This window comes from Notamacropus eugenii, chromosome 1, assembly GCF_028372415.1.
Source record: "Notamacropus eugenii isolate mMacEug1 chromosome 1, mMacEug1.pri_v2, whole genome shotgun sequence".
Lineage (NCBI taxonomy): Eukaryota > Metazoa > Chordata > Mammalia > Diprotodontia > Macropodidae > Notamacropus > Notamacropus eugenii.
Window position 1 is genome coordinate 665,706,266 of NC_092872.1, and position 12,451 is coordinate 665,718,716.

At 39.8% G+C, this 12,451-nt stretch overlaps 1 pseudogene; it reads left to right on the forward strand.

Moving 5' to 3' along the window:
- The first annotated feature begins 1,722 nt into the window (after positions 1 to 1,722).
- Positions 1,723 to 12,451, forward strand: part of LOC140519500 (small ribosomal subunit protein uS10-like) — a 44,660-nt pseudogene continuing 33,931 nt past the window's right edge.

Consider the following 12,451-nt stretch of genomic DNA (forward strand, 5'->3'; position numbering starts at 1 on the left):
CAACAACCACAAGGTCCAAGCTTCTGTATCAGGAAAGGTCACCAAGAAACATCAGGGCTCCCTGTTTGATAGGTTTGGTCTACTTAAGGATCCTGGGAGAATTTTACCTGCAATATGGAAATGGATAGAAAAGCTTATCATTCCTCTTCAAATGATCCCCTGTCCTCTTTACCCACTGAAGAGGGGGCAGAAGAACAGGCCTGAGTAAGAAGTCCATCCATTAGAAAACGTTTGTTAATGTGCCAGGACTTGTGCTAAGCACTAGGGATACAAAGACAACCTTTGGAGATTAGTCTAAGGTTGATGTAGTTAAAAGAGTCTCAGGCTTGAAGTAAGAATGAGCTGAGTTCATGTCTATTCTTAAATACTTTCTAGCTGTGTGACCCTGGGTGAGTCACTTAATCTGTTTGCCTTGGTTTCTTCATCTGTAAAATGTAAAAATAATAGCACCTACTTCCCGGGGTTGTTGTGATGCTCCAATGAGATAATAATTGTAAAGTCCTCAGCACAGAGCCTGGCATACAACAAGCACCATATAAATGTTAATTATGATTATTACTTGGACAAGAGAACTATAACTAGGGCAGGATGACTGTGGCTTTGTCCAGGACACTGAATTTATATGACATTGACAACAGTTTTTATGCTACTTAATTAGCAAAAATAATTAGCTAAAATGGGAGGCTTTACAAACCAAAGGAAGAGTTTTATATTTGATCTGGTAGGTAATAGGGAGCCAGTGGAGTTGATTGAATAGGGTGGAGGAGAAGGAAGGATATGATATGATCATATCTGCCCTTCAGGAAGATCAATTTGAGTAGAGGATGAACTGAACTGAGGGGAGAAGAGGTAGGGAAACCAACCAGCAGGGTTTTACAATAGTCCAGGTGTGAGGTGATAAAGGTCTGGATTAGGGTAGTGGCATTGGCAGAGGAGAGAAAGGGACATATATGGGAGATAGTTTGAAGGTAGAAATGACAAGCCTTGTCAACTAATTGGATATGGGAGGTGAGAGAAAATGAGCAGTTGAGGAGCAGGTGTTGAAATTTTGTCCTGGGGAACCCACAAATATTTTTTAATGATGACTGTGGATGATGGTCACAATTAGGATGATCGTCTAAAGTAAATAACTGCAGAGGGGGACTTTCACTGGGACCTAGGTTCCCATGTATATTCCAGTATAATTAATATAGACTTGCTTAAAATTGAAATGAATGACCTTCATTTACCTGGAATGGTTAAAGTGTTCATACTTCTTTTCTTGCTATATCTTTACTGGAAATGTCCCTGTGTAAAGCTGGTTGTTGTTGATTGGTTAAATGAAACTGGGGCACTAATCACAGTGAAGGAAATACACTGGAATTGGGGGCTTGAGCCAGCATCATTAAATATATCTTTATACCCTGGGGCAGGATAAAGGTCAAAGCAATTCACTCACCTGAATGAAGCCCTATTGTGCAGATTAGGGATCTATCCATGAGAGGGGCAAATGAACATTTCTGTTCATAGTCTGAGCTGTTGATTCTTTTTTGTACCAGCCAGGTTTCCTATGGGCCTAATGTTAATAAAATAGGTGAAAACAGGCAGATTAGCCCAAGGCATGTTTGTGTGGGGTGTTTTCTTCATCTAAAGGACAATAATACTTCCATACGGGAAGTAAAACCTCTATCACAGAAAAAGACAGATTCAGTCAATAGCAGAATCAAATTGGGAAAGACATGAATGGCAGCTGTGGAGGTAGAGGGAAAGAGGGTGGAGCTACAGCTGATGACGGCTTTGGTGTTGGAGCAGAGTGAAAACCTCAAGCGAGTTGTGGGACCATATCTCAAGGGAACCGTGAGAAACAGAACTGAGAATCAATGAGGCACAGTGAGCTGTCAGACAGCTGGAGTCTATACAGTAACAACCAGGAAAGATGTTCCAACAAAAATATCACCCTCCTTCAGCTTGTATAATGTCTTTTCTGGAGAAGTATTCCCTTCTTCCCTAATGTAGGAGGCTATGGGACTCCTAAAATATTCATTTTCATCTTAAGGCTGTGTCATATGAGGATCGATTGTAAGAACTGGGGATATTCAGTCTGGAAGACTCAGTGAGATAGTAACTGTCCTCAAATATTTGAAGATCTGTCCCCAAAGATTAGATGTGTTTTATTTAACCACAGTGGGCAAAACCTTGAGCAGTGAGCAGAAGTTGAAATAAGGAAAATTCAAGTTTGATGTCAGAAGAACCCTCCTTACAGTCAGTTGTCCAAAAGTATAATGGACCACCTCAAGAGGCAGTGGGTTTACCCTCCTTGAAGGTCTCCAAGCAACAAATGGATGACTACTTATTGGATGGATGACTACTATAATACTGTAGAGATTCTCTTAGTGTATGGATCATGCTGAATGGCTACTGAGATTCCTTCTAACTCTTGAATTCTGATTCTGTATACGGAGGCAGGGTTCAACCAATCAATAAGCGCTTATTAAGTGCCTACTATGTGCCTGGCACTGGGGATACAAAAAAAGGCAAAAGGTAATCCCTACCCTCAAGGAATCTACAATCTAATGGGGAAGACAACAGGAAAATGTATGCACAGCAAGCAATATACAAGATAAGTAGGAAATAATTAAGAGGGAAGGCACCAGAATTAGGAAGCGTTGGGAGAAGGGCTGAAAATAATTTTATTGCTTGATTTTTCTGTTCCTTACTTTCCTAGTCTGTCATAAATAAATGCTTTGTTATTTGATTTATGATTCCTTCCTGATCTGTTGGTAGAAAATGCATTGGATGAGGGTTTAATTAGACTTTCAGCCCACACACTGAACCCAAGTATTAGTTCATAATTAATTGGGTGAAATACCTGTTTGCCAGAGCTTGAGAGGCTCACAACCAGAGCTTCAGAACAGCAGGCCAAATAAGGCCTTTGCTAAGAAGAATTAGGTGATAATTTTAATGCTTTTGCCAAAGATCATTGCAAAGAAAAATTAAAAATGATCCCTTTTCCCTAGTAGGAAATGAGAAAGCATGAAGTGCTTAAAATTAAGAAGAAGGTGTTAAGATGGCAAATTAATACCAGAGTATCAAAAAGTTAAGTAGTCAAGAGATGAGAATAAATGCTAGGAGATTTCCACAGTTGGCAAGGGGGATTAGTTTAACATTATGGTAACAATGATGTTTACTGACAGACTTTTATAATATTTTGAGCCATGCTCTAAATGGTATCTTATATTGGTTATAAGTAGAAATTTAAAATTAAGGTATGGATTTAATTGAGAGCCTTTCCTTATACAAATACATAAATGTAGTTTATATACACACATATATATGTATACACACATTATATACAAATGGTGTGCTATATGCCTTCTTTCAGTTATCCACAGCAGAGAAAGGTTTAAGGCTTAACCCTGAGTATACACACCCTTAACTGGACCATAAGAAGGCACTACCATTTACCAAGTGGTAGCTACCCGAAGCATGAAGCATGGGACATTAATTAGCCTCTACAAAGCTTGTTTTTCAACTGAAAGCCTCATTAGTTATGAGAATTGTCACCAACACAATCCATACAGTTGCTCTGTTGGTCCCTCTGGAAGTGGGAAGGGTAGCCAGACCTGTCCCTGTACAACAGATGGTGCCATTTAAGGGTATAATCATCTCACTTGGGTTCCTACCGTTGAGCAGGGAAAGCTTTCCCCTTTGGTAAATTATTTCTGCCAGGTTCTCTGAATGATGCCCCACAAGGATATGTTCCCCTCCCATGAGAGAGCCATTTTTCTCTTAGAAGGAGTTTACCCATTCTGGTTCATCAGAGATTCAGTCTTAGTCTATATTATTAACTCCAGAGCAAAGAACATCTAAACAGTCATTAAAATTTATTATACCACTCTGCATCTGATAACTAAGACATGTTAAGTGAGAAGGTTTTCCCTAAAGTATAATTAGGCTATGTAAATTACTTAAGTATTTTAAAATCTGAAATAAAATGAAAAGGAGGATTCCTTCATGACACTCTGACATCTGGGATTGTATTTCCCCATGGGGAGGGGAGTTATACTCCTCACAACTCCATCATCTTCACCTCACCTGGGATGCTGGCTCAGAAGAAGAACCCCAGACCAAATACCACAGGAGTTGAATTTGCGCAGTTCTGAAAGGGACTCCAACTAGGATCTGGACTGGCATGAGGAGGGCTGGATCTAGGACCGAAATAGCTGCTTCATCATCAAAGCCTCCTGGCCAAGAGAAGGCTTTCATGAGAACTCAGCTCATTGTGTGAAAATTCAGATGACTGAACTATAATTAGCTCGGTTAGTCAACATTCTAATTCATAGGATTCTGGCTTTGATGTGCTCCTTTCTCATAGAATCAAAGCTAATGATTCTGTAATCATAATCGTGAGCTCAGTGCCAGCTTGAAACATGGGCTGCTCCCTGACCTCCTCTGCAAGATGAGGTTCCGGGGTGTTCTCTTCCAGCTTGGGCACTATCGCCAACCTGGCCCAGATGTACGAACTTTGCTATTTGCCTGGCATCATCAGAAGACATTTCCTTTGCCCCAAAGGTAAATACCCTTCTAATAGCAGGCTTCTCATGTTGGAAATTTAGTCAGGCCTATACGCTACTGCTTCTGGAGCTATCCCCTCTAGCATTTAGACACATATTACATTACTAATAATAATGATCACCATTATTTTATTATTGCTATTATTATTACAGAAGGCTTATCCTTAAGGAGACTGGACTTAGGGATCAATGCAGGCTACATAAGGAAATTTTAGAAACTGTAACATATCACTGCAGGCTGTAAAACTCTAGCACTACTGAATAAATAGAAAAACAATCTTGTGGCTAGAATTATATGTTGGGAGCTTGTTACAGTTCATATACTAACAAATAAAAATATATGTTTATTGATTGTTTGGTAGATGAAAAATCTCCATATTTTGAAAACAGACCTCAAAGAATTCAAACCAGGAATTCTTAACCTTTTCTTTTGTGCCATGAATCCCTTCGGTGATGATCTGGTGAAGCCTATTATAGAACAAATATTTCTCGAAACAAATTTTTTTAAATATATAATTAAACAGGATGACAAAATCAGCTATACTGAAATAAGGTTATTGAAATTATTTTGTTTTTAAATCAAGCTCACAGCCCTAGGTCCTGCCCCTTCCTCTCCCTCCTCCCAAGATAAAGAGCCCCAGAAATAAATGATACCAGATCCTGACCATTATCATTAACCAAACTACTACACAGGATCATCCAGATATAACCCTGATCCATGAAAGTTTAAGAGCAATGTTTAGGGGCACATAGTGATAGAGTACTGGCCCTGGAGTAGGAAAATCCAAGTTCAAATATGATCGGCCTCTGACACTTATGAGTTGTGTGACCCTGGGCAAGTCACTTAATGCCAAATGTCTCAAAAAAGGAAAAAGAATAATATTAAATAGATGTCACCCTCCCAAATACTCATGATCTCCAAGCTACATGAAATGAAAACCTTTCAAAATATAAAGACCCTACAGAAGATAAGAAAATCATATGGGAACAGGATGGAGCACATGTCTTTCCTACTGTTCCTTCTGGTCCTGGACTTGTACCAAGAAAGTACAAGGAAGATTATAGAGCATGAGGATATATATTCTACTACTTTTATTTAACTACCAAAAGTAATTATTTTATCCACCTGTGCACTAGTCAATAGAAAATCAAATATAAAAGAATAGTAGCGGAATAACAACTTGTCATAGGATCATTTCTGCCTGAAACCTATAGGGGATAAAATAATAAGAATGAGAAAATAATAATGATAACAATAACTCACATTTTTATAGTGCTTGTAAAACACTGCACAAGATTTGCAAAGTATGTTTGTCACAATAATACTATGTGGTAGGAAGTACAAGTATTAATAGGCCCATTTTACAGATAAGGAAACTAAGACTGAGGAGTTGGGTGAATTGTCCATGAAACTGAGCTAATTAGAGTCTAAGACAGAATCCCTGACCGATCCCATGCCCAATACTCTATTAACTATGCCATACTGCCCTTCCAGTTCACAAATAATACAGGCATGCTTTCTTGTCATTTATTGAAGCTGTCTTTATTTGTCTCACCTGTACTACTCAGGGCAGTAGATCTCTGGATGATGGTGAGTTTTAACAAGATGTGGCAACAAGATCAAGGTCATGGGGACTTCAAGGTATTTAGGGGGTGTGACACATGAAATGAAAGTATGGAGGTGAGAGACTTTGCCTGCTGGTGACAGACTTTTCCTTCCTAGGGTCTGCTAATGAATCAACTGCCCCTCCTCCAAGCCCTCTAAGTGAGTCACTGCCAGAAGACCCGATCAGGGCTTCCTGCCAATGATTATACTATGAAGGAAACAGCGCAGATGCTTCCATGTGAAGGAGGAGCTGAGTCCCAGGTCTAGAAGTCTTGAGTGACTGGTCCTACTGGAAAGATGACTCCAGCAACAGTAGCAAACTGTGTTACATATTCCTTTACCTGCTCTTAGGAGACCACCCATGGAGGCTAAGTAAACTGAACTGTGCATTTCCTAGAACTCGAGTTTAGAGCAGCCTACGTACTGTATAAAAATTGTCTTGTTCTATGAAAGTCTCAGGGCTCACAGCCATATGGTAGATATATCATATATTGCTTTACTGCCTTTATTGATTCTATACCAGAGTTAAATGCTGTGTGCAGTTAAAAAAAAAATCCTAAAAAACTAAAATAAAATCTTGGTATGACTGAAGTCCAAAGTGTGGTTAGTTATCTAGTCAGTTTTTTACTCTATAGAACCCACACCATGTGCTGGAGAAGGCCTAAGACAGGAGGGGGAAGGGGAAGGGAACCTTGCTGTTTTGGGGGCTATGGGTGGGGGGGTTCCATCTTGTGCTATTGACAGTCATTCTGAGTTCCCGCAAAGTACAGTTCATTATATTCTCTGTCTTTCCTTTTACTGTTATGTTTCTAACGTGTGCTGTTACTGTTTCTAATGTGTACTGTGTATATTATTACTGAACAGATCATAGAAAAATTATGTGGTTTATTTTTCACACATGGAATATCACACAAATCAGGTTTGTTTTTCACAAGTGTTACAACTAAAGCATTTACAAACAATTTTCATAATTCTGGAGTAGACCACTTTTTTGAAAAATTGTGCTGATTATTGATACTGTTTACTGTGTAAATATAATTCATTGTGTCATTTAAAAATATTCCATATAGATTTGAAGCATATCTGTCCATTCTTATGGATAGTTGACTCCATTATGCAAAGGTCAGGTGACTAGAGCTTTGTGAAATATAGTCATTTCAGAAAGAAGATAGTGTTTCTGTTAAGATGAGATTTGGAGCTAATTCTCTTTGGGGAAATCTCTACTATCTACATCCCTTGGATAAGTAGTTGCCATCCACAGATAAGAGGAACTGGGGGGATACAAGATCATTCTGCCCTCTTAAAACCGTAGAGATCTTGACTTCTCAGCACTTGTACCAGCTATGAGAATGAGCACAGAATTGGTCCAACTCCTGATCTTCCTGTTGAATAATATAAGGGAAGATTGGACCCATAGCCATGCAATCCTTTTAGTGGGCACAGTAGGCTTTGCAGGCTGCCAACAAACATGGAGCCTGCTTACAGACATGAGTAATGGAGGACTCTGTACCCCAACCTGGAGCATGTACGTATATTTTGTGCCTGTTTCCTGTTCACTTATTGGTCATCACCAATGACATAAGAAAATACCTCTTCACTGAGAAAGTGAGAATTTATATTCTGTTTCTTTTTCCTCATTTGCTCATTTTCCCAGCCAATTACTTGACTTTTGAGCTCTTTGTTAAGGGGAAGACTCTGGAAGCAGCCTCCATTTCAGCACTGGCTGCTGCCACCCTGGGGCTGGGTCCAGGGCTGGGTCAGTGTTGGGAATGGGTCTGGGTATGGACCATGCTTCCCTCTCAGCCAGGTGAGAGACTCTTCCCACTGACCTTCAAAGCTGTCTCTAATTTCTGTAGGTTGAGGAGTCTGGAAACTGCAGCAACCTCTAGCAATTCAGTCCCCTAAGGCCTGCTCCACCTCCATCTATTCATGCCAGCACACACCAAACTCCACTCCACTCCCAGCCCAGTATGACAGACCTTCCAGATTGTCTTGGGCTGGAAATCTGCTTCAAACCATCATTCTATGACTTCTGCTGTTCCAAAATTTATTCAGAGTCATTTTTTAACAAGATTTTTGAGGGGTTTGTTGGGAGAGCTCCAGCAGGTCTCTGCTTCTACTCTGCCATCTTGGCTCCACCTCTCCACCTTCCCCCATTTCAGGGATGGGATATCCATAAGTTCTATACATCACACATATTTTCAGACTTCTATGTATTAATCAGTTAGTTATGCTGGAGTTTTTTCTCTTTCTTTGTCTTAAACATAGTATTTGTTATATGGGATTACTCTCTGGGAAAGAAATGAGAGAAATACCGGGGGAAATTATGGTGAAGTGAAAAAAACACATCAATAAGAACGTATTGTAAGGCATACACACATACATGTAGCCTATATCATCAATAGAATTGTGGGTACAGTGGAAGCAGTGGAAACAGGATGCCAGTAGGAAGGAGAGTGAACAGGTAAGGAGTAGAAGAGAGAAATAGACGATGTTGGTATGGGCAGTTAACCAAGACACTGTCCTTTACTATTGTCTGCCACTTCTAATGGTCATAGCTGCCATTCTTCCTGAAGGGGTGCAAATGAAGGAAACCTTCAGACCCTTTGCACTGGAGCTCCTATCATTTTCCCCAAAGATGGCTATGGTGGCAAGAAATTGGAAACGCCAGTGCTCCAGCACTTATCTAATTCCAAGATCTATCCCAGATAAAAGTCATATTACAAATCTATATAACAGTTCTTATAGACAAATCATTAGAAAAAAATTTCAATTCCCTATACTCTCCTGACTCCCTCCCACAGAACCTCCAAAGACCATTTACTAGAGAAAGATTCTGCATTCCTGAGAATGAGATCTAGGCTGACATTTGTTTGCTGCTTACAGAGAGCAAAGAATCATTTACTTGTGGGAGAATGATAGGGAGAGGGAGGATTCTGAAGGATGAGAAGAGGGGAAGGGGAGCTGTATGCTGGAGATGCAGAAGGTATGTCTAGGAGAAGAGGAGATGGAAAGGTTTCCAGACTGTCTTGCTTGGTCTGACTTGGGATATATATACATATACCATCATCCCTGTTCCTCATTTTCTTCTGTAAGATCTTCAGATGAATATCATTTGAGTCTAGGTGTTATTCATTTTTCCTATAGCTGAATGAATCACTATTACAGATTGCCTGTTGCACCTAGAGCTGTAACTAAGGTGGGATAACTGGAGTTTTGTCCCAGAGTGCCAAATTTAGATGATTCTGGCAGCTTTTATAGTCCTACAGCACAGAAAAAAACAGAGTTGGGCTCCCAGTATGCAAGAGTAATCAACAAAAATAGGAAGCTACCAGATGGTCAGATGGGGTCAGCTCCTCCCCTTCCCCACTATGTTCCCTAACTATGTGGCTGCCTCATACTGTGCCTCAGTCTCCTATCTCATGTTACTTGCCCCAAATGCAGAAATTACTAACTGTAACTCTGACTTCCCCTTCCTCCATGACTTTGTTGCTCCATAGCCAGACTTTCAGCAAATGTATTTTATAGCTACCCAAAGACAGAGGTTTCTACATATTTCTTGATCTCCAGGGACTACAAATCATAAACATAGATCCTGTTCCTTTCTAACATGATGTGGTATAGCTAGTTTATCAGAGCTATATCAGTGTACATGAACCATGTGAAGCACTTTGCAAACTTTAAGGTGCTACAGAAGCACTAGTTACTATTATTAGGTTTTGCATTCGTTTTCTGTTTACATCTTTTTTTCCTAATTATTTCCTCAGCTCTTGGCCCTTGCCATCACTGACTCAATACAAAATTTGGTTAACTGACAGGACTTTGGAACATTTGTCACCTGAGCAGCACATGGGATATGACAGGAAAGAAGGTAAGAGGAGACCCAGAAATATCAGCCAGCTACTGAATTTCCCACCTCAGCCCTATCCTAGCCAAGCTTTTTAATGACATCATGCGAGAAGATTCATGCCTCGGGTGCCTATCTTAGGAAGTCCCGTTCTCTTTAATGTAAAAACATCTGTCCATTGGTCTGCCATTGTGGGAATTTACTCAACTTGTTGGAAGGTGGCTATTCTGTCCTAGTTGGATGGCCTCCTGTGCTAGAATTGATGGACTTTCAAAGTGTAGTTTAGTGCTTGCAGTTTCCTAGGCCTATGCTAATGTACTTTTTTGCCCTTGAAAACTTACACTGTTGTCCTTTCACTTATCTTTTGGGGTTCTTCAGGTTGCCTGACTTCCAAAACAACATGGGGAAATGATATCCTTTTGTCCAAGAGTGACAGGTTTAGCCATTAGATGTGCATTTGCCCTGATATATCTCCTGTCACATATCCCTGGTATCTTCTCCACTCCCACACTCAGTGTAGACATTGTTTGGACAGTTTCTGTTAGGTGTGTATTCTACTCTGACAAATAGAGAGATTTAAATGGAAGCCTTCTCTCTCTTTCTATATGGATATCATGATCTGCATAAATATACAGTCTTTTATAACACGGTCTTTTTCTGATGCCTTATTGTGTGGTTTAGAGACCACCCTGGGTTCTTGAAGGCTGGTGGGGTGCAAGCAGAAATGCTTTCAGGTAAGAGTCATATACCTTTCAAGGACCAGCTTAGCCAAACGCGAGGTGGCTCAGTGATAGAAGGTTGGTCACCTGAGCATCTATTTATTTTTTGCCCCCAGTGACTAAGATATCTCCTGCCGAAACATGGAGGGATTATGATTTGTGTGGTTGAGAGCAGAGAAGCCCCATGTTGATGAAAACATAGATCTTTTGAAGAAATGAGGTATAAACATACACTGACATAATGCACAATAATGCGTTGCTCCTTGTCTGAGTACACTCAAATTTTTTTTAACTTTTAAATTTTTCCTTAATTTGGATTCTTTTCAAATTAAAAAAATAAAAGTTTTATTAATATTTTCCTCAACAAACCTCCCAAAATAGAACCCATCCAAGCAGAACAAACTAGCACATTGACCAAGTCTGATGAAGTGGATCTTCTTAATTTATTACTTCTCTGTGTATATGTCAGTTTCCCCAGAAAAAAAGAAGCTCCTTGAGGTCAGGGACTATTTTAATTTTTGTTTCCATATCCCTTGCACCTTTCGGTGCCTGGCCTATAATAGATACTTAATTGAATTGGAAAGAATGGAATTGAATTCTATATGTGCAGTACACATATTACCTCTGCCACTCCTTCCACTTCCCTACCTCTTCTGAATTCTGCTTCCCCAGGACTCACAGTAGAAGAAAAAGGCTTTTCACCTTGCTATTGTGACCTTCCCCAAACAAAGCTGGGGTTGGGGGAGGAGGGGTGAGAAACAGGACTGGGGCATGTAGAAGTCTTACAAACACGATTAAGGGGAAACAAAAGGGCACAAGGTAACACCTAAAAATAGACAAAGTCACAACTTCTAGTTCAGGATGGCACCTTGCTTTGTTTGAGCTCTGGTAGCTCATAACAGTAAATACAAGATCAAAAGGAGTTAAATTTATGGTGGAGGCCAAAACAGGTAGTTTATAATTTATGAAGTTTTAAATGCATATATGAGGAGCAAAATTTCACAGCACGCTAAATGAAACTTGTGACACGCCCTGCGAGGACTACTGGTCCAGAAGCATTCCTCAAAACTTCTGCTAATGGGTCCCATAATCAAACCACACTCCAAAAGGCAAGAATATGGGAGAAAAGCAAAGGAGGGGAGGAATGTCTGAATAGTCCCTGACTCAAAGAAGGCAGAATCAACAATCCATTCAATCAATGACTGCCCACTCTTTTTAAACTTATGCTTCCAGGAGTAGACAATAAATTCCTGAAACACCCAGAAAGGCTACATCCTGGTTTGAGGTAAAACAAGGCAGCGTTACTCTACAATTTGCACCTGGAGGGGGGGCGGTCAATCTGTGTAATATATACTTACATACATTTTCTCTGATAGAATATAAGTTCCTTGAGGGCAGGGACTTTTTCCTTTATAATATTTGTACCACCAGCACATAGTAGGCAAATAAGTGGAACAATGGGTAGAAGCTGGACTTGGGTCAGGAAGACTTGAGCTTGATCAAATCTATCAAAGTATCAAACACTTACTAGCTAGGTAAACCTAGATAAAGCATTTAATCAGTTTCCTCAGCTGTAAAAGCAAGGGTGGTAATAACACCTACCTCTTAGGGCTATTGTGAAGATCAATCAAATTAAAGAATATTCATAAAGGGCTTTGCAAACTTTAAAGCATTTGCTATTATCAATATTAATTAATGCTAAATACTAATATCATTGTTGATTTTC